Source organism: Chinchilla lanigera, unplaced genomic scaffold (assembly GCF_000276665.1).
Source record: "Chinchilla lanigera isolate Chin_1 unplaced genomic scaffold, ChiLan1.0 scaffold00044, whole genome shotgun sequence".
In the NCBI taxonomy this organism is placed as follows: Eukaryota; Metazoa; Chordata; class Mammalia; order Rodentia; family Chinchillidae; genus Chinchilla; species Chinchilla lanigera.
Window position 1 is genome coordinate 15,824,525 of NW_004955445.1, and position 7,634 is coordinate 15,832,158.

Sequence of the window (7,634 nt, forward strand, 5' to 3'; positions counted from 1 at the left end):
GGCGGGGACGCCCGTGGATTGGCCGGTGCGCTGTGATAGACAGCACGGCTGTCCCGCCCTCAAAGTGCGATTGCTGGTTGGGAGGCCTCTGCTGCGACGACCAGACGCGTGCATCCCGCCCTTGGGGGTAGTAGTGTGGCCTTTTTGGACCCCCTCGTTCGTAGAAGTCTCCCAGGCGTAAGAATCGCCATGACGGCGAGTAGAACTTCAGCCGCGCTGTCCGGAGGCGGGACATGAAGCCGCAGTGGCCTTCGTCTGTCTCTATGGGCTGCTGCGTGCCCCACCACGCTCTTGTTCCCAGCGCTGCAGGACTTGGGCACTACTTCTTGCACCCGCCGGCAGACACTCTCCTGAACTTTGGTTTTCCCCCGTGCTGTTTGCCTGTCCCTCTGTGGCCTTTCTTCGCAGCCTCTGGATTCAGTGTTGGGTCAGTCCCGAAGACCCTCTGACCTTTTTCATGGCTTCGCCTCTATGCAGACCTAGTGACTCTAAACCGGGCTTTTCCCTCAGCTCAGTGCCCGGGCAGACCCATTTCTGCTCCACATCCCCTCTTAACACAGCCTTCTCACCTGGCCTCCATGTCTCCTTGCACAGTCTTCACTTCTCAGAACATGGCTCTGAGCTTCAGGTTGCTGAGGCCTCGTGTCTCGTAAATAGCTTTGCTTCTCTCTGCCTCATCCCCAGGTGAATATGAGGCCTCATCACTCTCCCCAGGATCCCATCTGGTCTCGCTCAGACTATCCTCATTGATTTTGCCTGCATCTGGGCTTCCCGCTTTAATCTCTAAAATGCGACACAGCCGTGATGCCCCTGCCTATTGGCATGAATTTCCATTGCACGTAAAGCCCGGCCTTCCTACCTGACCCAGCAGGTCCTTTCTGACCTGCTCCGGACTTGTGTCTCCCTATTCATTTCACACCCTGACCCTTCACTCTCCAAAGGCTACGAGGCCTTTTTGCGGGTATTGACTAATTCATTCTCTTTTCCTTTCAGAAGCCGTCTCCCCTGAACGGCACCACCAAAACTGAGGACACGTATGACATCGTGGAGCCTGTGTAACAAGACATTCAGGCAATGCAGGACAACTTACTACATGTCAGAGGTGAGAGGGCCCACAGGGCATCCAGCTGGCAGAGAAAAGCCAAGGTTTTGGGGGATTTGTGAGACTAGAACTTGTGAGTGTGTAAGAGCATGTCAGGCAACCCACCCAGTTGGACAGGGACTAGTGCAAGTGCGTGGGGTTACCTGCGACTTTGTCTTGCTATAGTGGTGCTTTGTGGATGTGGACGTTTTGATTCTCTCAAGTGAGCCCCTAAGTAGTTCATGCACTTTATCCTAAGGGGAGGTAGGGTAGCTGAGAGGGACTGCCACTTAGTGACAGGCCTATAAAGTGGGTGGAGGGAAACTAATTTGAACCAGTGCTACACAGGTGCGCATGTGGTCACACCTGACCCCCATAGTAACTCTAATCAAGGATGATGATCCCGTTTCCTGATGGGGAAACAGATTCACAGTTCTACAACTTGCCCCAAGGCCACATTACTAAGTGGATTTGTTTGTTTTGTTTTTTGAAGCGTCTTGCTATGTAGTTTAAGCTGGCCTCGAACTCACAGTTACACTCCTGCCTCAGCCTCCCGAGTGCTGGGATAACAGGCCTGTACCATCACACCTTGCACTAACAAGTGGATATTTGAGCCTGCATCTGTCTGACTCCATGCATTTTTGTCTCCTAGGAGAGCCACTGGCTTGGAGAGGTCCTGATAGGCATGGAAGATAGCTGACCAAACAGTACAGAAGAGGGGAGGCAAGCCCATGGCTGGCTCTAGACACAGGAAACCCAGCAGAACATGGGTGCTCACAGAGTATGGCTTGTACTGGTTTAAAGTGGTGCTATTTCCTGTCTGCAGCCTATTATGTAAAGCCAACTGTGATGAGGACTAGAAGGAAAAAGGACTATGCAATAAAATGTAGTAGGAGACCTCCTTCAGGTGAAGTAGACATGGAATATCTCTTTAACTCCTTAGGACCCAGCAGAAGCCCAAAGGATGGGAGTAATGGCCAGGTAAATTTGTAAGGGTAGGGTGGAGGAAAATACTTTCCAGGCAGGGGTAATAGCAAGTACAAAGGCCTTGAGGCCAGAAAAAGGTTGTTCAGCTTAGGGATAGAAAAGGCTGGTATTTATCCAGTGAGGGGAAGGCCAGGACAGGTGGTGAGGTCACAAAAGCTAGTAGGGCTCAGTGGGGCTCTCCCTGCCTGCCCGATCTCTAGTTTTCCTGGAGGACTCCTCCTAAATGCTGCAGCCCTTGTTGAGCTTTCTGTGCCAACTCCAGTAGGCTGCAGTGCACTTCTAAAATCTGTTTCTCTTATTTTCTGGGGACTTCCGGATGTATAGCCCAAACTTCTTGTATTTACTCTTGCTTCTGGGGCCAGACCTCCAGGTGCTCTAGAGATCCCTGCAAATGGCAGCTTGAACTTTCAGACTGTTTCCAGGCCTGTAATCAGGAAGTGAGGCCCATTTCCTCTCAGGACTTCTGGGCACCATCCCAAGGCTCAGGTACCTCCTGCCACTGAAAGAGGTTCAGGAAAGAGAGGGCACACAGAGTGCAGCTAGTGTGGGCTTTCCCCACTCAGCATATATATATGTGTGTAGGTGTTGCTGTCAGTTTGCGCAGCTGTGCTGTCTGCGAGGAGCAGCTCAGCACCCACATGAGGCCTATGCCAGTGACATCACCAGGCCAGCCCTGCGTGGGCCTATTTCTGTGAGCACTCATGTGTTAGCATGCAATACCACGTCTGTGCCTGGAGTCTGCCGAGAGACCCAGCCCAATGCTTTGGGTCTATGGGCTGGGCCTTACAAATGTTTAATAACCACTTAGAGCAGCCGTTGGCATATTGTAAACACTGTATAACTTGCTTTATCCACAGTGGCTCATTTCTTCCTCATTACAGCTGTACAAGATAAGTATTCTTATTATCTCTATTGAACAGAAGAAAAAACTAAGGCCCACAGGTGAAGGAACATGCCCATGGCCACAAAAGCTAATAGGTGGCAGCCTGGCTCGAGAGTCAGTGCTGTGTTGGCTCCCATCTACATGTATCATTAACTCCTTTTCCAAAACACTCCTACCCGATGTTGTCTGTTTTTAGTTACTTTGTTCAGTGTTGCCAAGGTTGGGTTCTTTCGGAAGCAGAGTCTGGCAGGTTAGCGTGTTGTGCTTATCAGGGATCAGCACTACAAAGAGGACAGGAAGAGAACAGTGGGCATCTGGAGGAATTAGGCTGTGATGCAGGACCAACGACAGCCTTAGCCAAAGTCTAAGGAGCTGTGTTGTCGGGCACTGGCCTGAAACAGATGTGGATTATTCTGGGAAGAGCTCAGCCTTGACCACACAGCTCTTTGTAGCTGAGGTGATCCTGGGCTGGCAGCTGAAGGTTTTCCACTGACAGCTCTCCCAACAGTTGGGCACCAAATCCTCCCTTAAAGGGGGATTTGGGTGGCACCACAAATGCATTATTTTCCAACCCTTTAAAAGTTTAGATTTGGGGCTGGAGATTTATCTCAGCGGCACAGCGCCTGCCTGGCAAGCACAAGGTCGTGAGTTCAATTCCCGATACCGGAAAAAAAAAAAAAAAAAAAAACAAAAAAAAAAGTTTAGATTACTTAAAGAACAAAAATACTGTATTGTACAAATGGGGCATGAGATTATGAAAAGAGGAATATGCTGCAGTTAATACAGGTTAATGTAGTTACTGTGATTGAGAATCAAATGTGGCTGAGCTTCCTGGTAGCCAAAGCAGTAACAGTTTCTATTCTGGTAACTTGATTTCTTAGGGAAGATACTTTTCTGGGGCTTAACTTTTAAGAGAAGTTTCTCATGTGGGTACTTATTTGACTTAAACAATGGAGAATGTTTTCAACAGATTAATAGCGAACGTTATCTCAGTTTTCATTTATTCTTTATGATCTTTGCCATTTGAGATTGGATCTCACTGTAATCCTGCTTCAGCCTTCTGAGACCTTGTAATAGTCTTGAGTAAAGAAGGCATAATTTGAAAGCATAATTCAGTGAAATGTCTCCTACAAAAGGTCATACTTATAGATAGGCAGTGTCTAATTTGATCCATGCCTAAACCCTGTTTTCGTTAAACAGTCCTTTTAAAAGTCAGTTTCTTGTGTTCCATGTCTGAGGGACAGGACTTCGTAAGTATTCACTTTTGTGCACCTGAGATCCATTCCAACCTGCAGTCTAGGTTCTTGACCTCTGGCCCCCAAATCTATGGCTCCAAGTGAGTTGTTGCGCCTCACACTTGAGTCACGTCCTTCAGCTTTCCTCCTCACCTGTGATATATTCTGTTCAAGAGGCTGTTTTCTTACTCGAGGCAAAACTTAACCTGGCCCCACACACAGCTTCCAGGGATTCTGCTCTCCCCATAGGCCCTGCTACTTCCCTGCTGACCACCCTGTTGAGGCCGTCCAACAGGGGGAGAGCAGACTAGTGTGTGTTTCCCTGAAGTCAAGCACGGCACTAAAGGACAGGAAGGGGAAACTAAGGCCAGGGTGGACCTGCTTTTGCTTCTCCTTCCAGCAAACATTCCTCATGGCACATCTAGATCACTGGACCAACTTCCCATTTCAGGAGTGGATACAGAAATGCCAATAGTCCTTGCTGACTCTGTGTGCTAAGGCCCCTGGGAGCACTGAGAAGCGACACATGGCTTTAGCTAGAGCTGTTGGTGCCTCTGGGGATACAGCAAAGCGAGATCCATAAATGCCTTAACAACCCCTTCCAGAAGGCCAACACTCACTTTTGCAATAAGGGCAGGCCAAGGTGTTCTGTGGAGTGTTTTGCAACTAAAATGCCAACATTATTAGAAATGAATGATTAAAATATTCAGATATGCTCACTTGGTAATACACATGCACTTATATTATTTAAAACAATTTATTTAAAAAACAATTTATTAATTCATGAATATTGATTTTTCACATTTCCTGTAATTCAACTCTTCATGAATTGTTCATTTCTATGTACTTTTCACAAGAGACACTTTTTGAATTATCTAGTATTGTCTCAAAGTCATCACCTTCACTGCTTTCAAAATTGAGTGAGCAGTTTCAAAAAAAAATCAACTTTATTAGTAACTTACATACAAAATCCATCAATTTTTATAAAGTTTGATGAGCCTTTTTTCCCCATCTGACAGTGCTGGGGTCCCACTTCAGCTCAATCATGGAGCTACATCCTAACACTTCATAAAAGAAGTGTTAAGACACGGTCTTACTAAATTAAATTGCCCAGTCTGGCCTTAGACCTTGGTCCTCCTGCCTCTACCACCAGAGCAGCTGAAGTTACAGGATTGAGCTGCTGCTGCAGCTGAATTTCATGTGCTTTGACAGATGTATCCCTTTTTGTGACCTCTACCCAATCAGGATGCAGAACATTTCCATCACCCTAGGGTGTTTTTTTCCCCTTCCTTTTAGTACTGGAGGTTGAACCCAGGGTCTTCACTCACCCGCATCCCCAGCCCTTTTTATATTTTGAGACAGGGAGGGTCTCACTAAATTCCCTAGTTGGGAATCAAACTTTTGATCCCCCTCCTTCAGCCTCCCAGAATCTTGGGACTATAGCCCTGTGTTACCACACTGGGATAACATCCCAGGTTTTTTGGTGCTCCTCTGCAGTTATTTTTCCCAACTCCTGTCCAGCAACCACCAGTTTACTTGCTACTACAGGTGAGTTTTGCCTATTCTGAAATTTCATATAAATGGAATCACAGCATACGCACCTGTGTCTGAGTATGTTCAGCATCACATTTTTGAGATTCATCCACGATGTGGCAGAAATGCTACATGATGTTATCAGTGGAAATTTCAATCTACGCATAATTACTTTTTTAACATTAAAATAGGTTTTTCCCCATTTCTCTTGCAGATCTATATTAAACAGCTTCATAATAATCACTGTCATTAAAAATTTTATAGACAATCTCAAAAGTGTACAAATGTAGACAGAATGGTAAGTACAGTAAACTTCATCATCCAGCTTCAGCAATGTGTTTTCATTGTTTTTGCAGTGCTGGGGATCAGACCAAAGGCCTCAGGCATAGCAGGCAAGCACTCTGCCACTGAGCCACCTGCCCCACCCCAGCCTCAGTAATTAGGAACCTATGGCCACTCTTGTTTCATGCCAGACTCTACTCACTAAATCCTGTATTGACACAAATCTCAACTGTCATATTATGCATAAATATTTCAATGTTTTCCCAAAAGATTCCCTTAAAAATATATACATTAAGTACAGCCTTTAAAACAAGTTAACAGTCATATTTAGTGAACTTTAAGATGCTTGTTTTACACTGAGTGCTCAGGATTGTGGAAATAATTACCATGTTAAATTTCTTTGCATCCTTGTTTTCAGATTTTGTCAGTAGACTACTTATACACATCCAAACTAGCTTAACGGAAGTCATTTCAGGGTAATATGCTTTCTCCAAAAAGTGCTTTTGGTTCTTAACAAGTTGAGTGTGTCCTTGTATGAAGGAATTTGCAAGGACTGAAGTATAAAAAAACTTCCTTCAGAAGAAAATTTTAAAAATTATTCTCCAGTAGGGGAAATGCCTATAGTGTGTGTAGGATTAGGAAGTGATTTCAGAGTTGGTAATTTACTGGGTATGGGAATGAGAGAGGGGAGACAAGGACGGGGCTGCCTGGTTCACAGGCTGGGGACTGAATGGATGCAGTGCTTTTCACTCTGCCCCAACAGGCTCAGAGTCATAGGTCCTGAGTTCTGTTCTGGAAATGCTGAGGTTATGGTCCCTGTGGACAAGGCCTGCAGAACTGTAGCTGGCAGTGAGTGTCTGGAGCTCAGGAGGGCCTGGGCAGATACAGGGACGGAGTCTGCACCCGTAGCTGTGACAGGAATCGGCCAGGACAAGTAAGACCATGGCACCTAAGGATTTCATAGTAAGAGGTGACTCAGCAACAGCCTGATAAATGATAGGAGTGAAAGCACAAATAGGTGATGTTCTGAGAGTCAGAGTTGTTTTTGGAAGGGAGTGGTCACATCATATGTAACTCCTTTAGCACGAAATGTCCAGGAGACGATTTTAAGGAGACTAGGCTGTGTGCAGGTATGATTATCTATAAATGGACACAAGGGAACTTACTGGGGTGTCCTGTATTTCATTGGTCATTGAGGGAGGCAGCCCTCAACACAGAATAAAGGAAGTCATCCAGCCATCATTTCTTTGGAGCAAGAGATTGCGGCCAGGTACTTTTAACTTGTGTGGTGCTGGCCGGAGGCAGGCCAAAAACTGATTTGTAGTGAGGGATGCACCAGTCAATAGTTATTAAAATAACTATACACTTAAAATGCTGGATTATCTGTAAAATACACTTCAATAGGAGTACAGAAAATAGCTGTCAACAGCATTTAGTGCCAAAAATTGCCTAAGCTAGATGCAGAATGAAGCGCCCATGTACTGACCTGGTCAATTACAGCCCTTTGTGATTGTGGTCAGAGCACAGGAAGGAACTGGAGCAGAAGTGACAGAAGCGAGTTGTAGCTGGGGGGTGACTGGTGATGACTCATGGCAGGTGTTTGTGAAATGGAGAGGAAGAGAGGTGGCAGCTG

At 46.1% G+C, this 7,634-nt stretch overlaps 1 long non-coding RNA gene across 1 annotated transcript; it reads left to right on the forward strand.

The window, feature by feature from the left end:
• The first annotated feature begins 435 nt into the window (after window positions 1-435).
• LOC102004989 lies at window positions 436-1,978 on the forward strand. Its single transcript, XR_262340.2, has 3 exons — window positions 436-684; window positions 994-1,102; window positions 1,734-1,978. It is a non-coding gene; the product is annotated as an uncharacterized LOC102004989 (long non-coding RNA).
• The last annotated feature ends 5,656 nt before the right edge of the window (window positions 1,979-7,634 follow it).